The sequence below is a fragment of the Falco cherrug genome, chromosome 6, assembly GCF_023634085.1.
Source record: "Falco cherrug isolate bFalChe1 chromosome 6, bFalChe1.pri, whole genome shotgun sequence".
Classification (NCBI taxonomy): Eukaryota; Metazoa; Chordata; class Aves; order Falconiformes; family Falconidae; genus Falco; species Falco cherrug.
Window position 1 is genome coordinate 68,744,848 of NC_073702.1, and position 18,844 is coordinate 68,763,691.

Genomic DNA, 18,844 nt, shown 5'->3' on the forward strand with positions numbered 1-18,844 from the left:
AAAGGAAGGGACCTTATTTTATTATTACATAACATTTTTTTTCAGAACAACACAATTTAATATTCCAATTCAAAATTACTTTTTGATTTTTGATTTTTGTATCTCAGAATGCTAAGCAAGCTATAGCGAAATTGAACATAATGAACAGTTATAATTTTTATCCATTGACATTTGCTGTCTTTTCTCATCTCCTTCACTTTTTAAAAGAATTAAATGCTTCTAAATAAAAATATGTTTAATTTACATTACTTTCATGATATGTAACTCTTAGAAATGTCGAGAAGAAAGGTTCTGGATCAGTCTTATGTTCAATATCCATTAGAAGGACTGAATTTACATTTGTCCCATTTAGAAGAACCAAACCATTAAAAGGTAGCTAGAAGGAGGCAAGGAACATATTGAAATCCCCCAGTAAACATAAACATGGTCATGAATTACGCCTTATGAATTAATTAGTGCTAAGGTGTCTTGGAGCAGATTACAATTTTCCATAGCCCTTTCAGAAAAACTCTATTCCTTAAGCTGCTAATGAAAGACTTTCTGCAACACAGTATGGAAGATGATAATCCTATTGTTATTGAATGCACCATCTGATATACATATTTACTAAAAATTCCAGTACACTGAAATAGGCTATTTCTTCTTTATCCTCCAGAAAAATTACATGACATTTTAATTACGTAGATATACAGATGGATGCGAGGAAAAATTGATATTTGATTTTATTAAAGTTAATTTAACACCATATAATTGCCCTCCACATCAAACAAGAATGGGCTGTTAATTGGGATAAGAAGACATTTACATAATAGAATCTTCTCAAGAAAATAAAACACCATGAAAATGCTCAAGTGAGCTATATAAGCTACATAGATATTAATATAAAACTGCAATTAAATTGAAATTATCATAAATCCATTATATAATACAAGCATTATTGTTATAGTATAAATAATTAAACTGATTAACAAAAGTGGTTGGGCAACCAAGTATATATGAAGTTACATACCTTACAACAAAGGCTCAGAGCATCCAATAGAGGGAGAGGCAGCTGCCTAAATTAGATGGACTAGATCATCTCTGCTGGCAGATTTTACTTCACTGGCTGGATAGGAATTACAAATACTTGTTTAAGAAGACAAAACTGATAACCCATGCTAATGAAATGAAATTTAGATGAAAAAGATACTTTCGTTATGCACCCTAGCTCTCATCAGGAGATGTGAGTACCTTGCTAGGTTAAGTTCTACAAGACAAAATCAGAAAACATTCCACTTAAGCATACGTTTTCCTATAAGCTGAAAAAAGCTGAAAAAACAAATCAAAGGTAACCCCCAAACTCAGACCTCAAAAATAATCTCTCTCACACACATACACATCCTGAACAAAACAAAAAGAAAACAACCTACAGAAAAAATGTTCACCTATAGGTGACACAGGCAAAGGTAAGTTGCAGCTCAGTTATCCTAATTCAAGTAGTTTCACCTAACATTGTTGGACACAGTGAGATTCCTTAGGACAGTTATGGCAACACTACTAATAACAAGTTGTTTACCTCACTAGCCCTTCAAAAGATGCATCATTTATCTTACCAACATGTACCGTTTTACATGTGCCTTAGTGGCTCATAACGTTATAAAAGGAATGCCTGTAAGAGTCAGTGAACTTACTCTCAGTAGATATTAGTATTTTTTTTCTCCATGTTCTTTATTACATGAAATTTAATTTTTATTCCTTGACATTTCAAGAGACATAAAGCTCTGATTTTTTTAGCTGAACTGTAGTGTGTGAATTGATTTTTCTGTCTTCTTTTGAAGCTGAATTCCACAATAGTGCTGTGTAAACGGTGTCTCAATAGAGAGGGTTCTTGACAATCTTTCATTTCAACGCTTCTTCTAAGAAAGGGTATAATAGCTAACAACATTGCCAGCTTGTAAAATTGTGTGGTATAACTCAAAGTTTTGTTGCATTGAGCATTTTTTTGGCACTTTACATCAGACACAGAAGAAATGGAAAATTATTTTTTGAAAATTAGCTAATACTGAGTAATGCATGAAAATTCAGTCAAAATGCAGGGAGTTTGTAACATACTAATATCTAATCATTATGGAATACAGTAACTAAAATTATAACTTTGGAAATATATTATTTTTTGCAAGCTGGCCTCAGAAAACAGCTTTCAGTCTCTTGTTCTCAAAAAGCTCAGTTACAAGCATATCTGGAATTGTGTCTGAAGTATTTGTTTGCTTGGGTTGTTTTGAACTATGACACTGCACAGACTGAGATTTGTAAGACAGTTCTGCCCTCACTAAGTTCTCCTACGTGGAATTATCTTATTCTGACTTCAGTTGTTCCATCAAATTAATTGCAGGTTGCACCAGAGAAATTTCAGGTGACAGAACGGCCAGTGATTCAGTTCTGGATTCTTTCAACATCCAGATATCCTGACATGAATTAAAATCTAGCTGAGAAAACAACCAAACAATATTTAGGAATTCCCTAGTTAACTTTCCTCTCACTTTCATGAAGAACCCTACAATATCCTTTAGTTCCAGAAGAACCTATAACATTTAAACAATCCAAGCATCTGGAAGGTACTTTCATTTTTCAAGTAAATCTCCAAAACAATATTTACTGGCCTAAAAGGCAGCAACCCACTTCCTAGCTTCCTAAGCACTGTTAGGTTGTTTGCATTACTGCAGCAAAAAGGATGCAAAACAAATAATTTCTGATAATTCCCTTGTCACATATGAAGAATCCCAAAGCCTAACACTGATGAACGCAGACTTTTAATTCATATTGAAAATGCTCATGCAAAGCTGCATTGGAGAGGAAGTACTTTTCAGAATATCTCTGAATCTTTCTCTTTGGGATTTTTAGTTTGCAAGACAGCTAAAAATTTACTTCAACTACAATGATAGGGAAGCAGAATGTTGCTTTTAGTCATATTGACTTGGTCAACATCTATCAATTAATTGCATACAAAATTCATCATCTGTTTGACATGTCTGTGCAAGGGGAGGGAGAGCTATGAACGTAAAGTGTTCTCCATTTTTGTGCATACACATGGTTTTCATCATCAAATCTGTCTAAAGAGCATGTGTCGGAACATGCACTATATGAGGTATTTGGGTACCAGAGGTACTGGCCACCTCAAGTATCTGAGGTGGTATCTGACTTTTATTGAATAAACTGGTATCAGTTTTATTGAATTGTCAATAGGCTTATCTTGATCAATTGGCATGATTAGTAATTATCAAAATCAAGTTCCCCACTTAATTTGCTCTCAAGTGAGTGATTGTAACTGAAACAGCAGGTATTGGAGACTTTTGTTCTATCCATATACCAAAAATAACAGTCATAAAGACCGAGAAGTAACCCTGTTGAATTCACCAAACTTATTTGAATGAAAATAGGAATAAATAGACCAACAGTTTGTCATTTTCACAGTGCAACTCAGTTTTTTGTAATAACTCAAATTTCTTGAAAAGTAGTTGAATCCAATACAGCCAAGGTATGGATCAGATCACATGTGAAAAACTATAGCATAGATAAGTCTTGTGGCCACTTGTATGTAGCGGTTAGTATTAAATGTTTTATTACTAAAGCATTAGTCATAATCCACTGAGCTCATGACAAGTCCATTATAGTACACTGGAGAAATCTGATTGTCAATAAATGTAAAATCACAGCTAGGAGTTACAGGTATTTGAAAGCGATTAATATCATTGTTGAATAAATAGTCTTTCTCTCTCTCTCCCTGTGGGTAATAATATATATTTACTTTGATTTTACAGACAGTTAATTATGTATTTGAGAGAACAGATGATATTCATTTAAAAAAACAACACTCAAAACTACAAGTATATTTCCGAAAGCAAATGTATCTCTATTACTCACTTTGGCATTACACTTAAAATAACCAGTTTTATTTATCTGAAAGTCAATGTACACATCTTCACAAAAAAAACCCAAACAAAAAATTGATAAAATAGCTTCTGAAAAACAAACCAGTATAAATATGACTTTTAAATCCTGTACATTATTCTTCAGTGGACTGCCTCTGAACTGTGTCCTATACTCTTCAATTATTTTTCAAAATGACTGGACCTTCGTAAGGAATAATTTACTATGTTAGCAGCTTTAAGATTAAATCCTTACACAATGTTGGTTTCTCACCAGCTTTAGATGCTGATACAAAAGGAGGAAATTTATGTTTATAGTTTTAATCTTATTTTTTTGTTAGTATACATGTCAAGTTTTAATTTCATGTCCCCATACTCTGAAAAATGAACATACCTAAGGCACAAAACCTTAATCCAATTTCAGTGAGTTAAACTTCTGATAATGACCTGCTTTATACTGAGAGAAATAAGCTAGTGCTTCTTACTGTTTGCTCTGCTTCCTCAAGGGTCCTGAACAGGTCTTTTATAAAACATCCTCAAACTAAGCCTTACTTTGAGCTGGATGAGAAATATTTGGATGGGCTTTCAAAATTCTGACTAACATCAGAATTTAAGGAGACACAGGAGTTCTGCTGTGGTGAAAACAGTACAACATGCTTCTCTTCCCTCCAGATGAGCAATTTTCCACATTTCAGTTCTCTTCATTTCGGCTTCAACTGTGGCTCAGATTATTGTAGGAAACTTTCAAAGTAAATCAAAATCTTTTTGAAGGAAAAAAAAAAAGTTGTTACAGATGGTTTAGTAATTGAGGATGGATTAAATCTCCTTGATTTGACATGAACAATAGCTTATAAATTGAAGAGTCTCTGTTTATTCATGTAATTAATAGTAATACAAATTGATGTTGAGTTAGAAGGTTGAAATTAATACGTTAATTAAAATCTGAACTTTATTTGTTGGGATGGCTAAAAAATCACATTTGCCCCTAGAAAGAATATGATGTGATTGAGTTCAAAAAGACACTTGAAAATATTAAGTTAATTCAGGCAAAATATTGATTCATGATTGACAAATATACTGATATCTGGCCCTGTAAAGACTGGAGTTGAAAATGGTACCTTTAGTGCTTTTGCACTGGACCAATTAATAAATTTACTTAAATTTACTGGAATGCAAAAGTGCTTTTCTGAGCCATTTCTCAGCTAACCTGCTTCCAAAGTTCCAAGCTCCAAAACCAGTCATTTTAAAAAGTGTATGTACTAATTGTACTAATGTACTAATAGTTTTATCTTTCCATGCTCTTTTTACACCCACTTTCAGTCTTATCTGAGAGTATTGAGGTGTTTTTTTCTTGTTCCTCCTTTTTATTAAAGTTGTACAAATGTCCGTCTGAAAGGATGATGTTTCTTGCATTGAATCTTTCATATGACATAAAATTGCAATTGTATAATCATCTCTAATTAGCTAATCTGAAATCCCATGTGACATAAGTATTAAATGTAAGCAATTTTTTTATTTGTGAGAACAGTATCATAGTGAAAACTACACTTTTGATAAAGAGGTGTGAAAATGCAACTGTACGTGTATGGTAGCAAAGTTTTAAATTACATACTGTAGTAATTCAAAATTTTCTTCCATTTCATATTACATAAATGGCTACATTAACCTCAGGTAGATCAATATGTACACACTTATTTCATATCCACCTAAGTCTTCCCCAAGAGCACTGCAAAGAAAATACATACAGATAAATACATGTTTAAAATCCCATGTTTTATCTATTTTGGCCATTGCAAGAGAAAGGGAGAAGGGGAAGGGACTGAGTGTGAAAATTTTGTAGCAATTTTGATCCAAATAGTCTACGGAACAGCTGAAATTATGACCTGAAAAATGTGGTTTATAATGGAAATGCTAAATGGACCTTAGCTCGATCATCACAGTTCTAGTGAGTGCTGCTGCAACACTGGATATATTTCTGTAAGTTGAACTCCTATGTATGGCAGGCTTCTATAACCATAACAGAAGGTACACTAATGGGCTAACTTCAACAGCTTGTTAGGTAATGAATTGCTAATCCATTATTTATAAAACTTATAATTAAGTCAATTCTAAAAAAAGAAGAGATAATCATTAATTTTCATCAAGTAATTTGCCATTGCCTAGCTCAGGATGAAACTTTAGTCAAGATAAGAGACAAAATTTTTCTCACCTTCCATCATTAAACCAACCTTTCATATGAGACCTAATGACTGAAACATAGTAATCCAGATTCTGACAGTGGGTAGCTCATGGCACAAGAAAGTCAACAGAGCCAATGCAGAAATTCTACATACAAAAGCTTATAAACTCCCATACACAGATACATGCTTATAAACCTTCTTATTTTTGTAGAAGTATAATTAAATAAGAAAAAAACCCCACCTTCAATCCTTTTAAATTGTGCTGGAAAATAAGATCTACCTAAGTGTAAAACATGTACAGGAAATTATATAAAAAGCTGATTTAGAATATTAAAATCTGTTGCTGTCTACAATTTTCCTTCATGGTAGATAGGTATTTATCCATATATTTTTATATAAAATGATAGTTACAGACCCAGTCTACTACCTCTCACTGTGCATACATACCAGTGAGCTAGGTTGTGATTCTTTTCAGCACTATTTAGAAGATAAGGCAGACACCGATAGATGAACAGAAAAATTGCCCTTTTGAGTTAGTCTTGTTCTAAAACAAGTCTGCTTTAAGGACAGATAGATGACTCTCCAAGTTAGTCGCTATTAGAATACAACAAGCTCTAAGAAGTTTGACTTTAAGCACCAAAATGCACATTATCTTATTTTTAAAGCTGAGGAATTCCAAAATTTATCTGTGGTGGTGGTTTGGGTTTTTTTTTTTTAACTCTCAGAAAGCAGTACAGTATGTCTGTAAGTTGTGGGTAGTTATAGCCTAAGGTTTTATTTCTCTTTTAAAGGGAATGCTTTTGGTTTAAAGAAAATAGGAAAACAATTTTCAAATATAGAGAAAGCTGACTAAATAGACCCTTGTGAGCAAACATGAAAGAGTTCTTAATAGCAACAGAAAATCTGGAACTTTGCTTGAATCTCAAACCCCAACCTTTTAATATGATAGAGACGCAAATTCTGCATCAATTATAAATCACTGTTTTCCACGGAGAGCACCATTTACAAATGAATTTGAGATTTCTTAATTTAGACGTGAAGAAGAGACTGACGATTGAATCATCCACATCTCACATAAATTACTTTAGAAGGTAAATATGGCAACATTTTTTGTCTAACCTAATAAGTATTAAAATATTTTTAGCAAACTAAAAATGGCTAAATGAAGGAACACATAGACTATTTAACTCTTCAGATTCTCAAAAGTAAGAAATCTAGGTTCATATCTATCCAGAGAGATGGAAAACAAGTTTGAATCTGACTTTTTCAAGGACTGGCCTAGCTACTGTACGTAAGATGGACACAGCTCTATGTGCTAGTAACACCCTTTCAAACTTCACGTGTACTGAGGTCTAACTGTGGTATGTGTTAATGATATGTGTTAACCAGTTAGTCACTCTTCAGTCACCAGAAATGTCCTCATGGTATTAGCCACTATTCCTAACCTGATTCTCCACAGGTCAGTCTCAGAACCTCACTGAAGCAATAGCCTCTTTGCCTTGCACAGATATTAGCTTGTGGATCTTTCCTAGTCATCCTTTTCACATACAGATAAACAGTTCCAAAATTTTGTTCATCCCTCAAGGGAGAAAGTAGACAGATAAGGACTAGGTGCTTCCACATTTATAATGGATTTTGATATTTAAAGCTTGGATGTGGTACCTGGAATTTTTCTTCTGACACCTGTTTCCCCAGATGACATTAGACACCTGCATTTCAACTACTGATTTCCACTCTGTTCTTCTGTGAAAGTTTAGTCCTCAAATGGATATATATTTTAAGAAAATACTTTTTCATTCTTGTGCAACAACAACATGTAAGGTAGTTTTGTACATGATGCATTTTAAAATATGTTCTGCATTTTAATTGAATTTTTATTTTTTTACTTAAACTGTAAGTGGAACAATTGTGTTCTAATAAGGAAGAAAAATTCTTTGTAAAGAAAAAAAAAGCCTCAAAATAGAAATAAAGTATTAGAAGAATTTATACAAATGTCCATATCCTTTTTGGTTAAAAAAATAATTTGCTGTATAGATGGTATGTATTACATATGTATTGTTTAATTGAGATGTTTTTGACATAGCACAAAGATGTGTACCAGAAATATTGAAACTGGTACATATAAAGATGAATGGAAATGTGTGTGTGAAAATACATGAAAAATCAGTGGCACAAGGATTGAAAGAATGGCTTATACTGATGATGATGTGTGCCATTCCCAGTGTGTTTCCTAAGTTATCATTCCCAGGAGAAAAACTGAGGATGATATCCTTTATGTGAAGTCCAGGAAAGCCTGTGTCCTCATGACTGCAGTGTAAATGACCCATCAGCAGAAGACTGAAGGGCTGGCAATAAGAGGATGGCAACAACATTGCAGTATACCATCCATACCATCCCCTTCCCAGTTTCCAGGAAGACTTCAAGCACAAAGATATTTCAAACAAGATAAAACAGGCAAGTTGGCTAAGACTTGTGGAAGATGAAATAGATATATATAATTATGATTCTGAGGCAAAGGACCTCTCCAAGACAAATAATGACACTTTAAGGACATTAACACATTTGTCACCACCTAAGAAGAAATATCCCAGTTACATGATGAGGACTCAATACTGGTGTCACTTGACCTTTCTGTCACAGAGTGTTGATCCTGGTCAGACACGCAAACTTGAGTGCTGGTGCCTGTGAGTATGTGGATAAGAGAATATGAAAATGAAATCTATTACAAAGAATATGAGTGGGTAAAATCAACTTCTAGATTTGTAAATAAATACCACCTTCCTGATCCAAGCTCTTTTAAAGGGCTCTTTCAGGCTATGGCCCATCTTATCCTGAACTGTTGTCTAAAATAGGTCAGATAAAGTATGCCTTGAAAATATTTTTTTCTCATCTTTGATTATATGGAAAGTCTATGCTTACTAGCTTAGATATAAATGTACCTAAAACTAGGCAAGGTGAATCCCACTGTGTCTCATTCAAGGTAAAGCACAGTGATTGTAGGGGACCACGAAATAGTCCGGGCTCCCTTCATCTTTGCTTGTCTACTGAGATCCTGCCCAGTGAGGTCTGTTCCAGTATTGCCTCATTTCAGACAAACAACCCACCTCTAATTAATTTCTTCCTGTCGGTCCCAGAATTTGCTACCTCTGCACCTAAATTTGGTTCTTCTGATACTGCTACCTAGGTCTTATACCACCTCAAACAAATAATATTACTGATACGATCACCGAGGCACTGCTGGCCTTGCAATAGTCTGCTCCTGAAAAGGCCAGCAGTACTCCCTTCCACTGCCTGGGAAGCCTGGCTGTCTCTGGCGTAACTCCCCTTTAACCACCAGTGAAATCCAGCCACCCTTACGGCACTGTTCCAGCTCCTCCCAGTGGTCTTGTATGGTTTAGAGTGAGGTGGCCCAGATGCTTGGTTTAAAAGCCTATTTGACTCCTCTTCGGCTTTGAATGAGGTGAAGCAGGAGACCTCTTGATGCCCAAAGTCAGCAGCTTCCATTCTTCACTTCCCCCACAGGTTTCATTGCTGTTACACTGGGGATGGACGGTGCCTGTCCCCCCACTGCAGCTGGGGTCCCAGGCTCTTCAAGCTGTTGCATCTCTAAGATCCTGGCTATTTCTCTTTCATGTTCTCTGACAATGCTGTGCAGCCCGTTCACTTCCTCCTGCAGCTCCTCCACTTAACGACACAGCCCTTCAAAGGCAGCACATCTCCTTCACCTTCGTGACAGGGGGCTATCTCCCTGCAGTTAGAGAGACCCCAGGCACCCCCTGCAGCCCTGCAGCCTGGGACTTGCAGAGCCTCATCCACCATCCAAACCTCCATCTGGGCTGAAGCCTCTGGCCCAGCAGGGACAGTTGTTCCAACACCTGCTGGTTGCTTGTTATGTCCAGCAGTTTTTCCTGTTGTACTATAGTTTCTCTCGGTCTGTTCCATTAGCTGAACCTCAGGCCAGGGACTGGTCACCTGCCTGCTTACCTTAGCAATATTAAGCTGAGAGTATGCCAGATTCATATACTTCTCAGTAAAATATTTATTAATGGTCTCAGCAATTTAAATTCATCTGCTATTTATTCCAGTACAATTGTTCCTTTGGTATTTATGTGACTATCACCTCATGGACCCTGTCACAGGGTTTTCTTTCATTGCAGTTTTAGTTTACCTTCAATGGCTTTCACATTATTTAAATCATCAGCCTGTACACATACAATAGAGAAAAGAAAATCTATTTAAGACCTGAAATTATCTAGAAGTGAGTTTCTGAAAAATTGTATTCAGGAAAACTGGAGACGATGATAAAAAATAACAACTTTTTAGCCTCTAAACTATTGTAGTTAGTTTAGTGACTTTTTGGTTAATCACAGATACTGGAACAGATAATTGGAATATGTAAAGTTAATTGTATTTAAACAGGAATTACTTTTCTTGGTCTTTAAATTCTAGTAGCTGCTGGTTTTAGCCAATAAACATGAAAAATACCTATATTGCACTCTTGGCCAATGACATCACATATATATATTATACATGTGTATATCATATATTTATAACTCAATGAGAATGCTTCATGCTGAATATTCCTGATGACTGAATGCTGGAGGCTGACATCTGAAGAAGGAAAAGCATAAGAATAAAGGAATTTTTACCCATGATCAAAAAACTGTCATGACAAAGTAAAAAATTAATGCATTTCTGGAGAGAGAGTTATATTACAACACTGAGCCAACTAACTTGCTAGTGTCAGGAATGAGTGGTTAAAGTGATTAAAGAATCACCATCAAAGACATGAACAAAAAAGTTCTAACAGGAATTTGTGGGAATGCAACTTCACAGATTTTGATGACAAAGTTCACTCTATTAATTACTACATGGATAAATCACACAAAGAAGAATCAAACTAAAATTAAGCTGGAATGGTACATGTAGAGACTAGAAAAACATATACACATAAAAAGGGGGTGAAGGAAACCTTCTGTTGAGTCATGAGGTTCAGAGCAGACCCCCTTGCTTTCTAAACTCCTAATAGAGCTTAGATGTAGCTAGATCCAGTGTTAGTCTCAGACTTGAGCATTTTATGTCTAAAGGATATAAGGAATATTCAGTTTAAGGCTGATCATAGGATTTTAGCAGCACTTAAATAATTGGCTAATTTATCATTTACAAAGTGAATGATATAGGATTTATTTAAATTATAGAAGTTATGAATTAAAAAATTGGTAATACTTATTATGAAGTTACTAAATCAATTCACACGTACATACACAGAGACACAAAATAATAAATATAGATATATATGTACAGAGCCACACATGCTTAAAGTTCCCCTCAAGTTCAGTGAAATACATCGGATACCTTTGCATTTCTCAGTGGGTGAAGGGTTGAGCCTTAAGCAGGAAAACCAGCCCAGGCCCTGTTGTCAGCTTTTGGCAGAGGTCCCCCTTGCATTGCAGACTTGGGAGTTTGTGAGCTCTGAGAGGTGTCGCACTCAGGGAGATGCTGTTCACAGCCTGCTGTGGTCCAGGAGAGCTCAGAGGGCCCCACTTACTTAGGGCTGCTGTTTACAGATTTGGAGATGACTGTCTTTAATTGTCAGTAGTTTTCTTTCCTGGGTGCAATCTGAGTCACTAACTATTGGAAATTTTTTTCAAAATTCCATTGTGGTGGTATCATACCACTTGGAGTCATAATAGGCTTGTTAGGGCTGTCATGTTCCAGATAAGGAATCCTCCAACCTAGCAGGTGGTGTTGAGATAAGGGAGGTTTCTGGTACAGCCAGTGCAGCTTCCCACCTCAACCACGCAAAAGTTGCTAGTATGGTCAAGGGGCGCTTAACCACCCAAATTATGACACAGATGTTAAGGCCTAATGGGGATTCCTGAGATCATAAAGCAGCCCAGGAAAGTAGGCTAGATGCAGCCCCACAGCTAGCCTTAAATCTAATATTGTTACCACATTCATCTTGGATACAGTAAATCAATTCAATATCCTGCTTCTATTATGCTACATTTTAGTGTTAGATGGTATACATTTTAAAAACAAAATCTTGTACAAAAATTTTCTTGAACTTTGATTAAGGTTGCTAAACTGCATGACTCCCTGACAGAGACTACCACAAGTAATGAAATAAGTTTTTTATTTATTTATTGTTCCTTTTCACAACCACATCTATCTGTTCTTTGTCTTAAACCACTAACTTTTTTTTTCTTCCATATTTTCACTTCTGTTGTGAAATACACAGTGACTATGCAGTGACTATATTTTCACTTTTGTTCTAAAGAAAAAATTGTTCTCGGCTTTTGCTAAAAAATATAGTGTCAGATTTTTATAACCATCAGGCCTCATTATTCCAAATAAATTACAGAAACCTGGTTGGTGAATACATCAGAGTTATATTAGCAGAGATGGATCTAGGTGTGCTGTCAGTTAAGGTTAGCAGAGAAGATGAAAGGAAAAGCAGTATGGCTGTGGTATTTGTCCAAACTCAATAAATCTTTCTTGCAATCTTGGACAGCTTATCAAGTTTATCTGGATTACTCGTTTTTCCTCTGTATTAATGCTTTTGTGCAAAGGGAATACCATGTTTACACATTTCCCTGAGCTGGGAATTACTGTTCGATGAACTATAAAGCCTTTAAAGTGTATTTCTGCCTGTTTCACTGTCCACCAATGTAACAGTGTCATGGTAGATGTGGGCAGGATTTGGAGAAGAAACATAGGTTGACAAATATAAGTTCCTGAAAATCACTGATGACATGCAGAAATTTGGCTGTTTTGACATGTAATTAGTATCTCTGGAATGATCCCTGTGGTTCAAAAGGTTACCACCTTCTTCCTACACCACATTATTGCATACTCTACAAACTGAATCAATTTGTACCTATTAGTGTGGGGGTTTGACCTTGGCTGGACACCAGGTGCCTACCCAGGCCACTCTATCACTTCCCTTCTCAGCACACAGGGGATCAAAAACATAATGAAAGGCTCATGAGTTGAGATAAGGACAGGGAGAGATCACTCAGCAATTACTGTCATGAGCAAAACAGACTTGACTTGGACAAATTATTTTAATATATTACAAAATCAAATCAGAGTAGGTGTAGAGGAATGAAGCTGGGTTAATTAGCATTTATAATATACAACTGTGGGTTGGCTTCAGGGGCGGTGAATTGGCTGATGTAGATAAGGTGCAGCTGTGGCTGGTCAAGTGGTTGAGAGTCAATGAAGAGAGAGCAGCCAAGGAAGAAGCAGAGAGAGAATGCATGCCCAGGATGAGGCAAGATGAGGAGAAGGCAGCAGAGGGACTGGCATGAAGAGTGTGTTGGTATGTGATGGTAAAAGACCTTGTTGCAGCTGGCTAGTTTGGAGAGTGCTGCAACAAGTAGGATAATGAGAAAATATAAAACTAAATCTTAAAACACCTTCCCCTCACCCATCCATTCTTTATGGGCTTAACTTGACTTCAGAGTTCTCTGCCTCCTCCCCCATGACAGAGCAGGGGGATGGGGAATGGGGGTTTTGGTCGGTTCATCACACACTGTCTCTGCCGGTCTTTCCTCTTCACACTGTTCTGCTGTAGTGTGGGGTCCCTCCCACAGGAGACAGTCCTGCGTGAACTTCTCCAACGAGTCTTTCCCACAGACTGCAATTCTTCATGAACTGCTCCAGTGTGTGCTCCTTCCATGGGCTGCAGTGTTCCTGGAACAGACTGCCCCAGTGCAGGTCCCCTGCAGGGTCACAAGTCCTGCCAGAAAACCTGCTCCAGCATGGGTTCCTGTCTCTCCATGGGTATACAGACCCTGCCAGGAGCCTGCTCCCATGGGGGCTGCCCATGGGGTCACAGCCTCCTTCGAGCATTCACCTGCTCTGGGGTGGGGTACTCTACAGGCTGTAGGTGGGTATCTGCTCCACTGTTAACCTCCATGGGCTGCCTCATCTCAACCTGCTTCCTGCCTCACAGGCTGCAGGGGAATTCCTTGTCTGGCACCTGGAGCACCTCCTCTCCCTCCTTCTTCATGGACTTTGGTGTCTGCAGGGTTGTTTATCTCACATAGTCTCACTCTTCTCTCTGGCTGCAATCACCATTATGTAGGTCTTTTTTTCCACTCTTAAATCTCACAGAGGTGCTACCACTGTTACTGATGAGCTCAGCTTTGGCCAGCACCGGATCCATCTTGGAGCCAGCTGGCATTGGCTATGTCAGATACAGGGGAAGCTTCTAGCAGCTTCTCACAGAAGCCACTCCTGTAGTCCTGCCACTACCAAAACCTTGCCTTGCAAACCAAGTATAATTAGGTAGGTGATGTCTAATAATCCTACTTCACTAGAAATTCCCAATATAAGTTCCTGAAATTTTTAATCTCCTGGATATAGCAGAGCCAATGCTGATAATGACTGGTGATTTGTTCAGATATGTTGTTTAACTATTATAATGATTATAGGACAAGAACAAGAGTATCACCTAGCTAATTTTGTACTTGTTACCATGGTCTTGAAATCTGAAAGTCAGACCACTGGAAACATTTACTCATCAAATATGATTTTCTGCAATTCTATCTGTCAGCTCTCCTCAATGTGTTGAAAAGAGAACTCATTTTGATTCCTTGTGTTTAGATGACTTTTGAGAAGGTGGACTTGTTTCTAGGAGTCCTTCCAGGCTGCACTAGAAACATCTTAGAGAGGCTGCACACTTGATTCTTCAGGAATCCAGCACTGTTTAGTGTTGATTATCTCATATTGAGTTTTCTGAGGGTGTTAATCAGAAGATGGGGACTCATGATTGTTTAAAGATGGCAACTTCACAGGGCTTCTCTTTCAGCCAACAAACAGGTCACTAGGTCAGCTTATAGATGCTGACTCATAACACCCATATCACTCTAGGAACATTGGCAGCAGTGATCACAAAAGCTAAGCATTAGAGATTTTTGGTAGCACAGTCCCTAAACTCTAGAATTATTTCTGTCCTCCAGTCCAAAAGGCCCAGAATGTGCTAAACTTGTGTATGTGCTACCCAGACTATCCTGAGGGTAAGGATATGTGCATAGAGAACTGGATGCTTTATATTTTTTTTCCTGGGTTTAAGGGAATCTATTACATATGTGTTTGGTTTGTAATATGTGACTGAGGCCTTTGAAATTTTTATAAAATAAGTATTTTTTTAATTGAAACTAAAGAATCAGTAATAAGTACCTGAAAGAAGTTAATTTCTCCTGCAAATACAGTATGAAGAAGTGTAACTTAAATGTGTAAAGTATTCCCAGTAGGATGATGTTATCCCCAATGTATCACATACATTGAGCAATGATTGATTTTCTCCTGCTTCATTTTGCCCACTGAAAAAACAGTCAATCTCATAAAAGTGAAAGAGAAATGCATGTAATAAATAAACCAGTAATGAGAAAAGCTGGAAATATTAAAATGCAAGTCAGATCAATCTTTAAACAAATAGAGTTTATGGAACATTTCTCAACACTATTTATGACTATAAAGGGGTCTTAAAAGTAGGATGCTGCTTCTAAATTTGCAAAATGTCTTTATTATTTACATAATGAGTCTACAGACAAGTCAACATCGGTACATTCCTGGGATGTATGACTCCCAAACACCTTACAAAGATTTATAACATTTAGGAAGAAGGGTAATTGGCCATGTCTATAACATTTTATTTAGCAACGTATGCCAATAAGAAAAACTGTATTGTATCTGATCTATTTTTGAGGTTTAAAAGACTGTACTTTTGAAACAACTGGATGAAAATCCTGTCATGTTTAGTTTCATGAGCCTATAAAAGTCAAGTCAGATGTTAGGACAAAAGCTCATAAGTTAACAGTATTGAGTTCTAAAAAACTGCAGGAAGGACAGCAGCAAATTATTTGACACTGATATTTATCATATTAGATAAATAAGTTCTCTAGAGATCTTAAATAGTGTCATTAAGGAGGAAAACCTGACAGTTTATTTAAAAACTTGATTTAGTTCTTGCATGTCAAAATAAATGACCCACCTATTTAATTCAAGTGGTTGAAAAATTTTTGAAATAACAAATTGATTCCTTTCTATTCTAGACTTCATAGTCTAGATAATATTTAATCTATTGTTATATTGTTCAACTTTTATATATAGCAAAATGAGGATTTTCATTAGTAAAAAGTGTAACACTAACCCCATATTAATATAAACCCTCCACCAAAGTATTAATGTAAAATAAAGGGGTTTTTTTATATCAGCGCATTTCTACCCACACTGGCTCTTGGAAAGCTGCACTTTATTCAGAGTGAAGACTACACTTTTAAAATTGATTTTTTATTTTTTATTTTTAAATATCATCTTTGCAATGGGATGGATGTACAAAGCTTACTTTTTTGCTTAGGACCTGTAATGGATTGCCCTGAACTGAGAGAAATAGACATGCCCTAGTCCACAGCAACAGGATAATCAATCAACTAGAGACTCCAGATGTAACATACAATGACAGGAAACTAAAAATAATCTACAATGCAGAACGCTTATCTCAGAGTTGGCCAGGTAATGAAACAATAATATTTTTTTATTATTTTTTTCCATCCTGCAGGATTGTGGAAACTGCACTAAATGGTAGCACACGAGAGGAAGCTTGACTGGATTATGCTAAAACACGTCTGTTGTCTATTGCACTTTCAGATAATGATGTTTTAATTTGCAGCCAAAACTGGTCTGGAACTGGGAGATACTACTCTTCTAGTTCCTTTACAGTTTCTGTAATTTCTATCTTGCAGAGACTTGAATTATCTGGAAGTGAATTACTGTGCTTTTGGATGACAAGAGGGTGTCTGTTCTGGGCTTCTTTCTGCTGTCCCTCTGTGCTATGTACAGCATTTGGATAATTCCTTAAATCCCAGAGGTGTATAAACATACGGATAAAGCCTGAGGTGTATGTTGGACTTCATCATCTTTCATCTCATATTTGCAAAAATTTCTGATAATTCTGTTTATGCTGTCTTGAAACGTTGTATACTTGCCCACTACACTCCATCCTTTCACCTCACTAACATGAGACCTGTTTATGTAAGCAGCCATCCTTCCATCTTCATCAGTACTTTAACAGGTGTCTGAAGGGGGAAAATGACTTAGCTAGATTTTAATGATTTTTTCCATGTTTATATATATATCTTGACATTTTCCTTTAAAATACAGGGAAGAAAGTCTTCAATAAATTGCACAACAACAAAACTAGTAGAGGTAAATCAATATTAATAAAACGATACATATGACTAAACTACAGTCTCATTTTTACAAAGAAAAATGTGAAACTAACTGCATTAATGATCTCTGAATTCAATACAGAAATGACATGTCACAAAGATATTTCAAACATTAATGGACAGATGCAAAAAAAGTAGTGATTACACTGGTTTTGACAGATTTGTCAACAGATGTTTTGATTATTTTGCAAGTAATCATAATAATTATAAAACCTACTGAAAATATCCCCCATTTAAGTCACAACCTGTTGGACAAATACTGAAATTGCTAGGAAAAAAGCCCCTGTCACCTGTTCTATGGCAATAGACTAAAAAAAAGTTAGTTCCCTGTGGAGCTGTAAAGAATATTCAATAATGTATTGGAATGTAAAATTTGTTTGGAAAAATATGTGAGGTGACAAAGTTACCCAGATAATATGAACTTTGTTCCAGGGTTATATTTATTTACCAATTTTCTGGTTATTTAAATTGCAATGTTTTCCATTTAAAAAAAAACAAAACTGTTTGGGGGTCTGAAATTACAGAATTAAATTTTTTGGTAAGACTGAGGACAACATATTTTAGATTTTCAAGGGATGCGTGTTTCCAGAAATATTTGTTTTGTATGTTTTCTGATTTTACATTTAAGCTTCAGACATTTGGATGCTTAATGAACAGAACTGAACTCCTGAAGATTCTAAGATTGCCAATTGAAGTTAGCGACAAAGATTAAAACATGATTGATGAGAATACATTTTTTCAGATGTATATGAATTAAAAAAAAATCCGCTCAAAAAATTTTAGTTCTCTTCACCTAATCTAGAAAGTGAAACTCATATGTCAGTCTTTTTTCTCTGAAACAGTAAAGAGCATACTTCAAAATACTTCTGAATTAGTCACTTCCCATATAATGATGTAAAGAATTTCCAGAGAATATAGAACTTTCGGGGAAAAAATAATCTTATCAAGTTTATCAGAAATATTTCTTCCATCTTTTTCTCTTTTCTTCCAGAATTTCCAGTAGTACTGGACTGCCAGATTTCCACGCTTGTCCAATGTGAAATCCAGTAACTAAATTTATACCAGGTAGAAAATTTTCAGTCATATTCTTGTGACCTGTGAAATAAGAGACAATAGCTAGAAACTGAAACAGGACACATCACATATCAAAGCGTAAGCAGAATATCACATGAGCAGAACAAAATCTTCATCCAAAATTGAAATTAATAGCAGAATTGCATTACTATAATTTTGTTCAGCTTATTCTTCATCATTTTTTCTATACAACTTTGCCCTGAAATTGATGAATAACAGAAGTTATTGAAACTAAGTTATTAAAAATTTCTGTAAGTTCCTTAAAACTAAGGAAATAACTGAGAGGAGACAATCTTTCATGGGAATAGCAATTCTGCCACTCACAATTGGTGAAATTGCATTCAAAAAGCAAAGGTCCTTTCTTTCTGGGAGGAAGAAACTTGTCCTTCTTTAGTGTAGCTTTATTTTAAATACTAATAGATTAATCCATGAAAACAGATAAACT